Consider the following 17,573-nt stretch of genomic DNA (forward strand, 5'->3'; position numbering starts at 1 on the left):
GGAAACAACTTTGTGACGCTGCCGCCAAATACTCACAGAAAAATCCACAAGTTCATAGATACGCTGTCGCTAGAGTTTCTCCACACTCTGAATCCTCCAGGCACTCCTGAGCATAATCTAATTTTGAAGTTTGGGGCACCAATAATATTAATGAGAAACTTACAGCCACCGAGACTTTGTAACGGCACGAGACTTCAGGTCACGTGTCTGCAAAAGAACCTAATTGAGGCAACTGCTTTTACTGGCGGTGGCTCAGGGGAGAGAGTTTTTATTCCTCACATCCCCGTTATACCCTCTGATCTCCCATTTCAATTCAAATGCCTCCAATTTCCAGTAAGGCTCTGCTTCGCAATGACAATTAAGTCTCAGGGACAGACCCTACAAAAGGTTGCCATTGATTTGACACAAGATTACTGTTCACGTGGCCAACTGTACGTTGCATTCTCAAGAGTAGGCTCAGCGCACAGCTTGGTCATATTACAACCGGAGGGCCGAACTGACAATGTGGTATACAAAGAGATCCTTAACAAATAATTATTGGTATATTTTCCCTCAGTTTAAAAAGGTTTACTTTTTTTTCTTAATAAAAATTTAAAAGCAGTACTTCGCCGCTGCGAAGCGCGGGTATTTTGCTAGTTATAGAATAAAACCCAATCTAAATCCGTTAAGTAGTTCTCGCGTTCGCTAGCTAAGTGGAGGTAAGATACGGATTCACGTAAATAAATCGGTGCTGCAAGCGAACTATGATAGCACAATGAGAGAAGATGCAAAATCATCTGGAATGTTCAAGCAAATTATAGAATAAAGCACGATCTAAATCCATTAAGTTGTTCTCTCATGAAAAGCAGACAGACAGACATTGGATTTTATATAGAGAGAGATGAAAAAATAAATTTAAAAAAAAACAAAAAGAGAAACCAAATGACCCTTGGCGAGTGGGCAAAAAAATTAAAGCTGTTCTCTGGCCATACTTGTTTTTTTCCTAATTTTATGGTTTTTATCAAGCCACAATGGCACAAATTTTATATATAAAGTTTTTACTTCCCCTTAATCATTGGATGGCATATGGATCAAGAAGGTCTCACTGCAAGATCTTCAGCTCTGTGAAGAAGTAGCAGCATACAGAACACAAGCACACTGACAATTCCAAAATGGAGGTTGTCTTCAATACTGTAAGGCGGTTTGTGGTCAACCAGCTGTACACCAGGCACAAATGTCTACAGCAGAGCTTCCAGGCTGAGCGCTTGGCACACTCCTAAGTGATGTCCAGAAGCTGAGTAAGAGCAACAGAAGATTTCTTTGGACTTTAAGATGTTGTTGGAAGAAACCCCTCACCATGATAAGCTGATCAATTCCCTGGACAGTTGGGTGTTGGAATGAAGTACCAAATCCACTGAATTGGAAGGCAGAAGCTACTGAAACATTTGCATCCTGGGAATTGAAGAGAATGCCGAAAGTGTAAATACCATCAAATTTGTAAGTAAGCTCTGGCCAACTGTGTTTCCAGCTCTCAGTAATAATTTGTCTGTTGTGGAGAGAAGCCACAGGATACATATGGCTAATTAAAATTCAACCTGTCCACAGCAATTTAATTTTAGAGGTCCTCAAATTTAACGATACAATTACAATACAATTTATTTTTCCATAGCCCAAAATCACACAAGAAGTGCTGCAATGGGCTTTAACAGCCCCCCAGCCTCGACTCTCTAAGAAGACAAGAAAAAACTCCCAGAACAGACCCTTGTAGGGGAAAAAATGGAAGAAACCTTGGGAATGGCAGTTCAAGGAGAGACTCCTTTCCAGGTAGGCTGGGCATGCAGTGGGTGTCAAAGAAAAGGGATCAATACATCCATCCATCCATTGTCTAACCCGCTGAATCCGAACACAGGGTCACGGGGGTCTGCTGGAGCCAATCCCAGCCAACACAGGGCACATGGATCAATACAATACAATACACAGAAGAGAACACAAGTAAACCTCAATACAATACAATAGTGCAATAGAAATATTACAAGTACAGAGCAGACTTCAACAGGAGATGATCTTCCTATGTAATACGCTACCGTGGCTGTTCGATTTTCTGTCCAGGATTTTAAATCACCTGTAGCTCGCAAATCGTTTCACCGATTGACTTGAAATTTGGTACCCATATACTACGTGACGTCTACTATCCGCTTTCGGGGTGATGACTTTTATTACTCTTTTTATTTTTATTGTAGAATCAACTCTCGGCAGCACGCAGCAGGGCGGCTGTGCGGTGCATGCGTATGGGCGCCATTCTTATTCCCTACCACCTTCGTTAATCTTTCTTGAGGCAGATTGAAGACTTAAGTGCCAGCTTAAGTGAAAAATTTTAAAGTAATTGCAACACAAACACTAACAATCAGTTTTAACACGAAATGATGCCGACGAAAGAAGAGAAGCAGCGGGCCGCTAGGGTGGAGAAAAGAAGAGCTGCTCAGAAAGCAGCAAGCGCATCAACCTCTGAGCAAACGAATGATAAACGGACAGAGAAAGAAAAGAGGATGAAAACTAGGAATGTTCAAGTCAAGTGTATTCACTGCACGTTATCGTGCAGTACGCCATTACTGGTATCACATAATAGGATTTGGATTTGTTTAAAGTCCTGGAGACCTCGGCCATCACGCTGCCTCCCCCTTTTGGCCATTTCACAGCTGAGTCATCTGTGTCCAGCCAATCCGATGAAAGGACCCCTCTACCCGACGATTCTCCTGCAATTCTCCATCAGGGATGACTTTTTACCTTAGGCAGGCAAAACAACTTGGCAGGTGGGCAGTGGCACCAAGTGCAACATTTGACTACTGACAAGAGAAACAGAATAGGTGAGGGTTAGTAACAAATTATAAATATAATAAAATACTTATGTTTTAGTGCTAACAACAGAGATGCAGTCTGTACAGTTAATCAGCAGCTCTAGTCAGGGTGTGCTAAACTGAACTTTGTGAGTCTTCAGCCAGGATTTGAAAGATGAGACCGAAGGGGCATCTCTTATAGTAGCAGGCAGACCACTCCACAGTTTACGGGCCCTGCAACTAAAAGTTCGACAGATTGCCAGATTATTCAGAAAGAATTAAAGAAGTCATGCATGATATTCTGCGAAAGCTAGAAAGTTGTCTTTTTACTTGACTTTAGTCCCCCAAAAGCTCAAGCCAAAGAGGCTTTCTCATCTCAAGATCTCTCATGCCATCGAGACACAATCTTTTGACGCCCCAAAGAGTGTTTCGAAGGCCATCAATGGTTTTCCAGTTACAAGCACTTTCCCTTTTAATGGGTGCTATTTGTTTCTTTATATCTTGTGAACGCTGGCCCTGGCACAGACAGACAGACGGACATCATATTGTCACCACACACCATTTATTATATACACTATGTACAAAGTTTTCTCACGTGCACCCCCAGTACCTTCTTGCACCGATCTCCCCAAGTCCAGGCCACACAGTCCTTTTGCCTTCCTGGCCGAATCCCGTCCTCTCTCTCCAGTTCAGTCTACTTCCTCCCGATGTCCACCACCGACTGGAGGGAGGCGGCCCCTTAAATAACGCTCCCGGATGAGCCCCAGGTGTTCCCGGCATTCCCTCCTTAGCCACGCCCCAGCGTGGCGGAAGTGTCAGCTGTCTTCCTGGCAGCTCTCCAGGCGCCACATAAAGTCTTCCCCCCCGGCACTTCCTGGTGTGGCGGAAGTGCCGGGCTCCCGGAATAATTAGGCACTGGTGGCCACGGGTCCCTAGAGGGCTGGGCTTCCAAGCCCTGTACCCGAGGCCCCCTGCATAACCAGGACAGACGCCCCCTCGGTCTGGAGGAGGCACTCGCCCTCCTCTGGCCCTCCAAAGCGTCCCGGCCGGGCTCCAGCCCCAGCCGAGGACCGTATGGGATAAACCGGCATCGGGGCGCCGCCTGGCGGTGACCACGGGGCCCCAACAGAGCTGGGCTTCCAAGCCCTCCACCCGTGGCCCCCAACAGAACCAGGACGGACGCCCCCTCGCGGTCTGGAGGAGGCACAAGCCCTCCTCACGTCCTCCTGGGCGTCCCGGCCGGATACCACAATCTTTTAAATTTCTCTACCAAATAATTTTGCTTCGTATTTTTTATTGTATGTATCGAAACATCATGAATATCAACTTTTTATATATATATATATATATATATATATATATATATATATATATATATATATATATATATATATATATATATATATATATATAACTGTGCTTTTGTTGGTTATGGGCGGGTGGGGGGTGCATTTACATTCTGGTTCTTTGGAATGGGTGAGTTGTTGTCAGCCCATTTTTGTTACTGCCTTGACCGATGGATCCACTGCTTGGAGTCGGGTGTTGCAGAGCATTGCTCAGTTTCATTCTGGTTGCTGTCGTCACACAGGTACTTCGGTGGGTTTTGGGAGATCATAGCAAGTGGGTTGATTTGGGACGGGGTTTGGGGACGGAGCCCTGTTATTGCTTGCCGGTGCTTGTGTTTCCAGTGGGGAAGGGTCACACAGATGCAGAGATGCTCTAGCACTTCACTGTACTTCATGGCAGCGTCAGCAATGGGCCACACTAAAAAGTGTGGCATGCTTATTCTCCTCCGCTGCAACTTGTAGCCAAAAATAGTCTGCACAGATTCAAATGATGAAGGCAGATTCTGCTACGTGAAAACTAAACTGCAAGCTTGGGCTTATTCACCGACATCATATGAGTCCAAATTCTACCAGCATGTAACTGATGAGATCCTGAATCAGATTTTTTTTTTTTTTTTTGAATAAAATTGTTGAATTGAATGCAAACACCCACAGAAATCCTCTGCTAGATAAAATGCAAGCACCAATTTCACCACACATACCACAGTCAACCCACTGTACGAATTTACCTCAGATTTTAATTTTCCTTGGATCCTTGCCAGGCCACTAATCATAATCCTTAATATCCCATTTTCATCATTCCTTTTTCTCTTTCACGGCTCACAATGTCTGTCTGGCCTCTCAAAGATCAGCACTGGCATCAGTAACTTTATCCTTATATTGACCCCTTTTTTTTACAGGATAATTTTGAGTGGGTGTTGACTGTTGTTGTCTTTTATGGTTACAATTGTTCTTCGAAGATTCCTAAATGCTTTATGCTTATTTATCTTAAAACAAAAATAATAATAAAAATGAAAAACAAAACAATTATAGCATGCAAGTATCATTTTTTTGGATATCGAGACAAAGCAAAATGGAGCCTAAGGTCAAGCTTAAGTTTATATTTAATAATAATGCTATTATCGCCCACCCCCGGGTTTGGTTAACAATTATATACAATTTAAAGAGATTGTTATTTTCATGGGAATTGTTACATATGCATTATTTTCACTTTTACTTTAAACCTTTAGTAAAAACAATATTTGAAATTAACTTTTCTTCAAGATCGTACTGAATTTTGATTCTGTATTTGGACTTGCATCGTGACAACGCAACGTATAACTGCCTGTGAGTGAATATTGTTTCTTTCTCTCTAATAAATTGACTTTTTTGAATGTTTGTCCATGCTCCTTCACTTAGTCGTTGACGTGTCATCTAGAACATATAAAATTATTGTCCTGATAAAATTTTATAAGATCTGAGAGCGCAGGAAGTGTGTCTGCCAAAAGCATTCACATGACTGAGGTTAGATGACCGCTGTCTTGTTTGAAAATGGTTATAAAGGGCATGACTTGAAAGAATCTAATGACAAAGTCACCGTCTCGCAGGACTTGCTTCCAAAGGTTGTAAGTATGGTGGGACTTGAAAGAATCTCATGTCAAAAGTCTCCGTCTCATGGGACTTCATACCACACCCTCATTTTTGGAATCTTTTAATTCTCGCTGGCAACATGAATTAGACGATCTACAAGTCTATGACTTAAAGTTTAAATCCGAACAATATATTTAGTCTCTTTTTGATGTTTCGTTATTTCACTGAGCAATAATTTCCGTTTATTAGCATTAATGCGATCTTTACTTTCATTTTTTTGAGATTTTCGAATTTTCGTACTTCCATTATCTCTAACCTGCTTTGCATGTGTACCACGCCAATGTTTTTGAATTCTTTATGACGTTCTACTTTGTCATCTACAGAGTGGTCCAGATCTAATTATGCAGATCCAGATCGTCTGGATGACTTTGATTTATGTAGGGATGATTCCAGTTCGGCACAAAGACGATTCTTCATGTTGTCAGTTTGCACACTTCTTGATGGTCCGGGATTTTTTGGGTGATTTTCTATGTAATAAACTTAAGTTATAGCGTAATGAAAATTGCATAATTAGATCTGGACCACCCTATATTCTGTCTTTTATTTCCGGCCCCGAGCGTAGTTAAATCACTTGGCACAGTGACTCGTTTTGCAGGACGTGTAAGTGTCTCTCCAAGAAAATCGCGTCTTGTCTCCTTCCAAGTTTTTTTTATTTTTTTTTTATAATATATATAATAATATAAAACTAAGAACTGGCCAAAAGATCCTTATCATAGACAGGGTCATGGAGAACTGGTGTCTATCTGACTAGGTTTTTGAAGCAGGGTTTGAATAAAATGATGAAAAGAACAGAGAGCACATCCTACTGCTCGCTATCTGACTGCCTGTCACAAAGGTTTAACTCCCACCCACTGTCATGTGGGAGTTTTAGACCTCTTCCACAAACCAAACAACTTGGCCATTGCCGAAGAGCCAAGACCTCAGTCACAGAGAAGAAAATCACCCAAGATCCTGTTGTACCATTGACTGTTGTTCTGATGATGACCTTCCCATGCTCGGACAGCTGTTTGATTTAAAATGTTAAACTCCACATTAAACACCAAGCTGAGCTCAATTTTTCTATTGTGTTCCAGTGCTTTTTCTGGTGCGTATGGTAGTGGGTCAGTTAGTTAGTGAAGACTGTGAAATAAAACCACCTAATCTTCAGGTAACGTGAACCCTTACAAAATGCTGATGGTGTATAGTTTAGGTTGAAGAATTATTGGATGAAATGGGTGATGAATTGTGCAATCGATGAAGAAATAGAACTTTTAAAACAAAAAAAGCTATAAATGCTGGATCAAATGTTACTTTCGTACTTGCTTCCTTCCAGTACAGGGGGCAAAATTACATCCTACATCAGAGTTCTGGACCAGTTGAATTATTTTTTTTTTAAACTGTTAAGCACTGAACTCAAACTGGTAAACTAAAGATGACCTTTATTTCTCTGTCATCCACCCCAACTTACCCAAATATTTCAGGTGTTTGAGAAGTTTCACGTGTGCGCGCACAGATTGCTTTGTTTTCATGCCTTGTGCTAAATGAAGTGATGGCGAGACGATTTTTTAAATATGTAGGGGAACTTTATATTTAACTCGGGTCTTACATCCACGGCATCCGTGCTCTGTACTATACTCTAACCAAACCAAAACACAACTGAGGTCTCTTTTCCTTATGACATAACGCCTGATAACCATAATACATTTCAGTGACCTGTCTTAAAACAAAACCACACATATATGTATTCATATTTTGTTGACACATAAATGTTACAGGTGGCGCGGTGGCGGAGTGGTAGCGCTACTGCCTCGCCGTTGGGAGACCTGGGTTCGCTTCCCGGGTCCTCCCTGCGTGTAGTTTGCATGTTCTCCCCGTGTCTGCGTGGGTTTCCTCCCACAGTCCAAATACATGCAGGTTAGGTGCATTGGCGATCCTAAATTGTCCCTAGTGTGTGCTGTGTGTGTGCCCTGTAGTGGGCTGGCTCCTGCCCGGGGTTTGTTTCCTGCCTGTGTTGGCTGGGATTGGCTCCAGCAGACCCCTGTGACCCTGTAGTTAGGATATAACGGGTTGGATGATGGATGGATGGATGGATAAATGTTAAACAAATCTCATACTCCTTCCTTCTGAACCAATTCCATAAGTCGATAAAAGTGTTAACCGTGAGACACACAGGGATTTCTATGCTTCTTGCAGCCACTCTCTAAACCTCTCCCTGTGTGTGTTGGTTTGTTGGTTGGTTTGTTTGTTTCCTGCACCACCCTGTACATCCTCGTTATCTTGTACCACAGGTTAAGGACCCCTGCTCCATATTACTCCAGTTCAATTCAACCTGTGTGACTAAGGACTGCCTCTGGTCTAAAAATCCTCTTTAAAATGTTAAGTATTGAAATTTATTTTATTTTTATTTTTTTTAATGCAATCCATACAAATCAACCAAGTTTTTACAAAAAGAAAAATTGAGTTAAGGACAAATCGATCCCCACCCCAGTCAGTATTGAAATTTTAAATGAACAGGTAAGCATGAATGAAAAAAGCGAGCGAGGAATATTCAGCATTTCAGTTGATAGCTTGCAAAAGCAAAGAGATTCTTGTAGCTAAACAGTAAAAGATTATGGATGGAACCTCCCATTTGAAGGTAGAGATGTTCGAAGTGCAGGAAAACACTGAAAATCACGTCGTCTGAGTGGGCGCAGGGTTTGCTCACACATCCGATATGCCATATATCCTGAAAGCAGGTGCAGGCATTGTGGTGTAGTCATTAAGGCTTTTGACCACAAACTCTGGGGTGGTGGGCTCAAATTTTGCTACTGACACCACTGCGTGTACCTGACCAGGTCACTTCACCTGCCTGTGCTCCAATTGGAAAACCCAAACAAATGTAACTAATTGTATCATAAATGTTGTAAGCAAACATACAAGCTATAATAATCTGGACACAAATAGATGAACATACACAGGCTTGGTCTGCAATAGAAATAAAATCCTGCAGTACTTCTTTATATTCCCTGCTTTGTACCCCAATAAAAAGTAATGGCCAATATCCTAATAACCCAGTTGTGATTCACTCACTCAGAATATGGAACCAATGCAGAAAGAATTTTAAGATGGAGAATCTTTTATCTGTAGCACATCTGCATGAGAACCACCTTTTTCAACCCTCACAAGCATATGCAGTTTTTAATATCTGGAAAAAATTTGTGATTAAATTGCATAGAGATCTTTATATAGACAGCATCTTTGCATCCTATGAACAATTACATTCCAAATTTAACTTTCCAGCAACACATTTCTTTCATTACCTTCAAATTAGAAACTTTGTTAAACAGAACCTGCCCGATTTTCCTCACCTCCCACCCACCTCTATGCTGATGAGTCTCGAGGACTCAGACAGCATTTCTGTAATATATAAAACCATTTTACAGTCCCTCCCTGATCTCTCACTCAACATATCAGATAGATAGATACTGTAGATACTTTATTAATCCCAAGGGTAAATTCATCAATCCAGCAGCAGCATACTGATAAAAAACAACATTAAATTAAAGAGTAATAAAAATGCAGGTAAAAAACAGACAATAACTTTGAATAATGTTAGCGTTTACCCCCAGGGGTGGAAGGAAGTATAGTCGGCTCTGACCTTTCTTACACAGAGCATCAGTATTGGCAGTCCAGTCCAATTTATCATCCAGCTGCACTCCCAGGTATTTATAGGTCTGTACCCTCTGCACAGTCACCTCTGATGATCACGGGGTCCATGAGGGGCCTGGGCCTCCTAAAATCCACCACCAGTTCCTTGGACTCCTTTGATTAGCTTCCTGTACTCCTCCTCCTGCCCACTCCTAATGCAGCCTACAATAGCAGTGTCATCAGCAAACTTTTATACGTGGCAGGACTCTGAGTTGTATTGGAAGTCTGATGTATGTTGGCTGAACAGGACCGGAGAAAGTACAGTCCCCTGTGTTGCTGACCACAATGTCAGACCTGCAGTTCCCAAGACGCACATACTGAGGTCTGGCTGTAAGATAGTCCACGATCCATGCCACCAGGTGTGAATCTACTCCCATCTCAGTCAGCTTGTCCCCAAGGAGCAGAGGTCAGATGGTGTTGAAGGCGCTAGAGAAGTCCAAAAACATAATTCTAACAGCACCACTGCCTCTGTCCACATGGGAGAGGGATCGGTGTAGCATATAAATGATGGCATCCTCCGCTCCCACCTTCTCCTGGTATGCGAACTGCAGAGCGTCGAAGGTGTGTCGGACCTGTGGCCTCAGGTGGTGAAGCAGCAGCCGCTCCATGGTCATATGATGTCGGGGCGACAGGCCGGTAGTCGTTCAGCTCACTAGGACGTGATTACTTTGGGACTGGAGTGATGCAAGATGTTTTCTAAAGCCTTGGGACTCTCCCCTGTTCCAGGCTCAGGTTGAAGATGTGCTGTAGAGGACTCCCCAGTTCCAGTGCACAACCTCCTCAATGTTCTCACTATGTGACCCCAGCAATATATCCCAGTCAGTGTTTCCAAAGCAGTCTCTCAGAGCCTGCTGTGCCTCAGGGGACCACTCCCTGAATGATCGTGTGGTTGTAGGTAGCGCCCTCACTCTTGGTTTGTATTGAGGCTGAAGCAGAACCAGGTTATGATCTGCTTTCCCAAGCGCAGGCAGCGGGGTGGCGCTGTATGCGCTTTTAACGTTTGCATACAGTAGGTCGATAGTCCTGTTTCCCCGGGTGGTACAATCCACATACTGGGAGAAGGCAGGTAATGTTTTGTCCAGCGTCACATGGTTAAAGTCTCCAGAGATTAGCACAAGTGCCTCAGGGTGCTGCGTTTGTAACTTAGCAACTGCGGAATGGATGACGTCACTCGCCATCTCCACGTCCGCTTGAGGGGGGATGTAAACAATAACAACAATGACGTGTCCAAACTCTCTGGGCCAGTAATAGGGACGCAAACTTACGGCCAACAGTTCGATGTCCCTGCAGCAAGTGGAGATTTTAACGTTTACATGTCCTGAGTTGCACCACTTTGTATTGACACTGAGAGCGAGTCCTCCTCCTTTGTGCTTCCCGCAGGTACTTACGTCTCTGCCCGCTTTAATTGTGCTAAACCCGGGTAGCTCCACGTTAGCATCTGGGATGGTAGTTGATAGCCACGTTTCACTAAAACACAGCAAACTGCATTCTCTGTAGATCCTGACATTTTTCACCAGTGCAGCCAGTTCGTCGATCTAATTTGGTAGTCAGTTCACATTTCCCAGGATCACAGAAGGCACCGAAGGTTTGTAGCGCCACTTTCTTGCTAGACGCTTGGCTTTTATCTTTGCGCCGGCTCTGCTGCCCCGATACCGCCTTCTTACCTTGTCAGGTAAACAGGGAAGCACACCGGCTTGTGCATTTGTTCTCAGCACTTGAAGTTGACTACTTGAATAGACAAGTCTCGGTGTGTAAAAATCCATCTCCAAGTCGTAAAAAAGTGTCCATGGAACGAGTCCACATAAAAGAAAGTGGTAGGAGTTAACAGTGAAATAAAGAAAAATCGAGAAAAAGGTAGAAAGATAAAGACTTTAAAGATAAAGTCATACACAGAGCTGCTGGAAAGGCTGCCACTCGTGTCGGCGCCTGAGACTAGAATCAGAAAAGGAGTGGAAGGTAGCAAGGTAGAGAATTCACTCGAGCTCCATATAACTTAATTATCTATCGAGTGCATCTCTCTCGTTTTAAATGTTTCCAGGGTAAGATCCAACCTGCGAACGCTGCCTCACTGGGTCACATGTTTTGGGCCTGCACAAAATTAACATTATTCTGGACCAAAATTATGAAGTGCCTTTCAGACAGCCTTGGTGTCACAATCCCTCCTAACAGCGGTGTTTGGGGTTCTTCCAGATGGGCTTAAAGCGGAGAAGGACAAACAAACTGTAATGGCCTTTACTACATTATTGGCACGCAGACTTATTCTGCTAAACTGGAAGAATCCTAACTCTCCTCTGTTAAGTCCGTGGGTAACTGATAGTTTATATCATTTGAAATTGGAAAAAATCAGATTCTCACTTAGAGGATCTGTGCAGAACTTCTTCAAAACCTGGCAGGATCTGATCAATAATAATTTTAGAATAAGCTCTTGAAGTACTGAGGAAGCAGATTCTCTCCCCATTTCTTTTTCTTCTCCATTTATCTTTATTCACTTATTAATTCATCTTTTTACCATGCTCTCTTTTTCAGGGGTGGGTGTTGATGTGTTTTCAATCCTATTTTTATAAAAATTGATCTACAGTATTTATATGGAAATTTGTGTGATTTCAATAAAATCAATAAAAATAAATGTTGTAAGTCACTTTGGATAAAGGTGTCGGACAAATAGATAAAAGTAGCTGGATGTTGTAACACATTATTGATTAGCAACTCAATGTATCCCCATAATTCCTGGTGACAATGTTCATTTTTGTCACACACCGTTTGTGAGACGCTGACAAACCAGATGTTAAAAATCACATTTTTGGTTTCATTTGACGGGACACACTGTGGTATATGACTGGGCGTTCATCCATTATCCAACCCGCTATATCCCAACTACAGGGTCACGGGGGTCTGCTGGAGCCAATCCCAGACAGCACAGGGTGCAAGGCAGGAAACAAACCCTGGTCAGGGCGCACACACACCAAGTGCACACTAGGAACAATTTAGGACCACCAATGCACCTAACGTGCAAGTCTTTGGACTGTGGGAGGAAACCGACGCAGACACAGGGAGGACCTGGGAAGTGAACCCGGGTCTCCTTATTGCGAGGCAGCAGCGCTACCACTGCGCCACCGTGCCGCCCCTGGGCACTCATCTTTTTTTAAATTTGGTGCTCCGTTGTTCATTTTCTAAACCTTGTTATCCCAATACAGAGTCGCAGGGGGTTATGACATGCAGTGTTCATACAAACCGCCAGTCTGAGGCAAGGCGTTTTAGACTTGGCAGATGATGGATGATCTTCTTTCAAAAACAAGCCCCATCAGAGAGTCCAATGCATCACCAGTCGCATTACAGTATTTGGAGGATTTCTTGACTTTCAACAACTGAGAGACTGAAGACGATTTTTTAAATAAAATTTTACTCTGGTCACTTCTGGCCAGTTAAGTTTTTACATGACAAGTACTAAGATGGCACTGACTTGCGTCACATCAAGCCCTTTCCAGTTTTGTTCTGTTTATGTCCGTGCTGTCTTATCCAAAATATTCAGAAGTCATTTGTTTTCTGAGTGATTGTTACAAGAATTTAACTAAAAAACAGAAAGTCTGATCTTGTGTCATGACAGCGCTTTGGGTCCGAGTGTGGAGCACTTCACGTGTGCACTGGGGTCCGTGTTGCCCATGGAACAGGAGATCACCGTGGACCATCCCAAGCCATTCAAATGGTTTGACTTCAACGTAACTGTGGTGAAGAAACGTAACAGGTCTGGTGCGAAAAAACAAAAGGTTAGCAGACGACCAGGGACCGTGCCCCACTGGGGACACCTGGAGAGTGGAAGGACCGGTAGAGAGGCAATACATTCCTCGGGACACAAGCTGGCAGCCCCCCTGGTTTGCATCGGGGCCACGGGACTGGAGCTTGGATGCACAATCTGGTTGGGGACCGTGGCCACCACCAGGGGGCGCTTGGACAATCCCGGAGCCTTGGACTTGCAGCACTTCCGCCACACCAGGAGCATGACATAAAAGGGGGAGCTGGAGTCGGGAGGGAGAGGACAGAGCTTGTGGGAGAGGAGTGGAGGTGGCCGAAGAAAGGAAAGAAAAGGGCTGAGTTTATTGGAGTGATTGGTGCATTGTGCAGAAAGGATAAATAAACGTGTGTGTTTTGGAACTTCTGTCTGTCTGTCTGTGTCGAGGCATCTTCAAAGTAGATACATTATTCTTTGCATTACTAGACAACAATTGTGATAGTTAATTAAAAATGACACGTTACAGTACCAAAGATTGAGTGAAAAGCAGACGCACACATCCACTATTACCGTTGGCCCTTTTACTTACTCATTTATATAAATTACTGACAAATGATCATTTTAATTGTTCACTTACCTGTCTACGTGGACAATAATTTAGTGCAAATATTGTATTGCTGCATGGTGATTGAGGCAATTATTTATTTACACTTCCATTTCCATTTAAAAGGAGGCCATGAATAATACAGAATTCTTGTGTGATTCATGCTTTGCTTTCAGTAATGCGTTAAATCAGTTTACTCTGCAGTCCCTCATGGGACCTGAAACCAAATCCAAGAACTACAAGAGGAGATTTTATTAGGAGGCATATCGGAGAAAACCGGCTTCAAAAGAGCCAGATCATTAGCATTTTTATATTTCTCTTAATACTGTAAATGCACAACTAGTTTGCTAGGACTGCCTGTGAAGTGTGTGCGTTCTGCGTTAGTATTACATTATAATTCCCAAAGTGAAACGGTTTATTTTAGCAAATTACATCATTGGAACACACTCAGTACGTACTTAATCTGGCTTTTATTAATTAACTAGCTGGAATACCCAGAGTTACCCAGGAGGAAAATAAAGTGTGTGTTTTGTTGGTTTTTTGTTTCTTTTAAATTGTTTGAGAAAAATATAATTAAAAACAAACACAACTTTAAAAATAAAAATAAATTAACAAACAATGAAGACTCACTAATGTGCTTGTATTGTTTACTGAAGTGCGTTGTTTTATACAATGTTTTTAGTTTTTCCATCTTTAGCCAATATATAAAGGTTCTTAGGACTTCCTACTGTTGAACGCGCCACACACAGTTGTCCTCGTGAGAAACCGGCGGAGTCCAAATTGATTCCCGCGAATTTCAATGATGATAACAGACATACAAGACCGAATCTCCAATTAGTCTCTTCCAATTGAAATTCTTTAACAATCAATTAAAGGTTATTTTATCTATGTAAATAAATATTATAAGTTAAATATCATAGCGATATTTTGATCTATACTTCAATTTTGATAACTTAATTTTTTGATTATGAACGTATTAAAAAAAATCCTGTTTCCTTTTTTATAAAAAAATTGTAACACAAACACGTTAGCTACGACTTTGTGAAAGAAATGACATTTAGTTCATTAACAGATAAACAAAAATCGCAAAGAGAGCCGTTGGATATACAAAATAAATATAGGATGTTTATGGTAGATAAAAATAAAATTGCTTACTTATATTATAGCCTATTTTAATCAAAATATAATCGCGGGATGCGTTGAAAGTAGTGAGTGTAAAAACGATGGGAAAAGCGAAGCCTTTTTAAAGGTTTTTTTGACAGATTAATTTTTGTTTTGTGGTGTAATAATAAATTTTTACATGTAGAATTTTTGACAATGTAAAAAAGTCAATTATATAAATATTATTATTAGGTTGATTTAATTCTGTTACCGCTACAACATTGTTACAATAAGACTAATGCAAGATGAAAATATAGTTAACAAAAACAAACATTAAATGACAAACAAATAACACTACAGATTTTTCATGATAAAACTGTCGGTTGCCTTTACGGAGCACAGCAGATACATTCTGAGCGTCAACTGGATGATAACATACATACAAGACCGCAAGATTGTTACAGTCTGCTTTATATACAATATCAACATTTATTTATTTATTTTTTATTTATATATATATATATATATATATATATATATATATATATATATATATATATATATATATATATATATATACTCACCTAAGGGATTATTAGGAACACCATACTAATACGGTGTTTGACCCCCTTTTACCTTCAGAACTGCCTTAATTCTACGTGGCATTGATTCAACAAGGTGCTGAAAGCATTCTTTAGAAATGTTGGCCCATATTGATAGGATAGCATCTTGCAGTTGATGGAGATTTGTGGGATGCACATCCAGGGCACGAAGCTCCCGTTCCACCACATCCCAAAGATGCTCTATTGGGTTGAGATCTGGTGACTGCGGGGGCCATTTTAGTACAGTGAACTCATTGTCATGTTCAAGAAACCAATTTGAAATGATTCGAGCTTTGTGACATGGTGCATTATCCTGTTGGAAGTAGCCATCAGAGGATGGGTACATGGTGGTCATGAAGGGATGGACATGGTCAGAAACAATGCTCAGGTAGCCCGTGGCATTTAAACGATGCCCAATTGGCACTAAGGGGCCTAAAGTGTGCCAAGAAAACATCCCCCATGCCATTACACCACCACCACCAGCCTGCACAGTGGTAACAAGGCATGATGGATCCATGTTCTCATTCTGTTTACGCCAAATTCTGACTCTACCATTTGAATGTCTCAACAGAAATCGAGACTCATCAGACCAGGCAACATCATTCCAGTCTTTAACTGTCCAATTTTGGTGAGCTTGTGTAAATTGTAGCCTCTTTTTCCTATTTGTAGTGGAGATGAGTGGCACCCGGTGGGGTCTTCTGCTGTTGTAGCCCACCCGCCTCAAGGTTGTGCGTGTTGTGGCTTCACAAATGCTTTGCTGCATACCTCGGTTGTAACGAGTGGTTATTTCAGTCAAAGTTGCTCTTCTATCAGCTTGAATCAGTCGGCCCATTCATTCTCCTCTGACCTCTAGCATCAACAAGGCATTTTCGCCCACAGGACTGCCGCATACTGGATGTTTTTCCCTTTTCACACCATTCTTTGTAAACCCTAGAAATGGTTGTGCGTGAAAATCCCAGTAACTGAGCAGATTGTGAAATACTCAGACCGGCCCGTCTGGCACCAACAACCATGCCACGCTCAAAATTGCTTAAATCATCTTTCTTTCCCATTCTGCCATTCAGTTTGGAGTTCAGGAGATTGTCTTGACCAGGACCACACCCCTAAATGCATTGAAGCAACTGCCATGTGATTGGTTGATTAGATAATCGCATTAATGAGAAATTGAACAGGTGTTCCTGATAATCCTTTAGGTGAGTGTATATATAGAGAGAGAGATATTGTAATATCCCTTCCCAGGCGGGCAAATAAATCTCGCAAGCAAGTTGTAGTAATCATCCAAAAAAACTAATCAATGGTTTTATTTATTTTCTTCTGACTTCACAAGCCGACAAACAAACAAGAACTGAACTCAAACACCATCCCACACCACGAGTCCAGCACACTCCTCTTTTACCTGAACCTCCTTTACCAAAAGTCCCTCCTCCCCAGCACCCCACAGGCTGCTTATTAAGAGTGGCAGTTGTGTCTGCCCGCCCCTTTTTAGAACACACTGCCTCAGTGGTAATTTCTTACCAGGATCTTACTATTTACAGTCATATGAAAAAGTTTGGGAACCCCTCTTAATTCTTTGGATTTTTGTTTATCATTGGCTGAGCTTTCAAAGTAGCAACTTCCTTTTAATATTAGTGATGGGTCGTTCTTGAACGATTCGTTCATTTTGAACGAATCTTTAATGTGACTCGGGAAGAACGAGTCGTCTCGTGGGAGTGATTCGTTCAGTCGCGCATGTGCATTTACGAAACTTCCTATAGTTTCTGTATTGGAATTATTGATTCACCTGTTTCGAGTCTTCGGGTTTTTCGAGTTGTTCGTTCATCACGTGACAGCCTCATAAGCTTAACCAACTCAGTCTGAGCCGGAAACAGAATTGATTAGTTCATCTCTCGAGTCTTCGGGTTTGAGTCGTTCGTTCATCGTGTGACAACCCCATAAGCTTAACCTAGTATGCAGTCTGAGCCGGAAACAGAATTGAACGAAATGACTCAAAAAAAGATTTATTCATTTTGCTGAACGAAACTCAAAGGTCCGAGTCGGTAAAATGATCCGAACTTCCCATCACTATTTAATATACGACATGCCTTA

Source organism: Polypterus senegalus, chromosome 16, assembly GCF_016835505.1.
Source record: "Polypterus senegalus isolate Bchr_013 chromosome 16, ASM1683550v1, whole genome shotgun sequence".
In the NCBI taxonomy this organism is placed as follows: Eukaryota; Metazoa; Chordata; class Cladistia; order Polypteriformes; family Polypteridae; genus Polypterus; species Polypterus senegalus.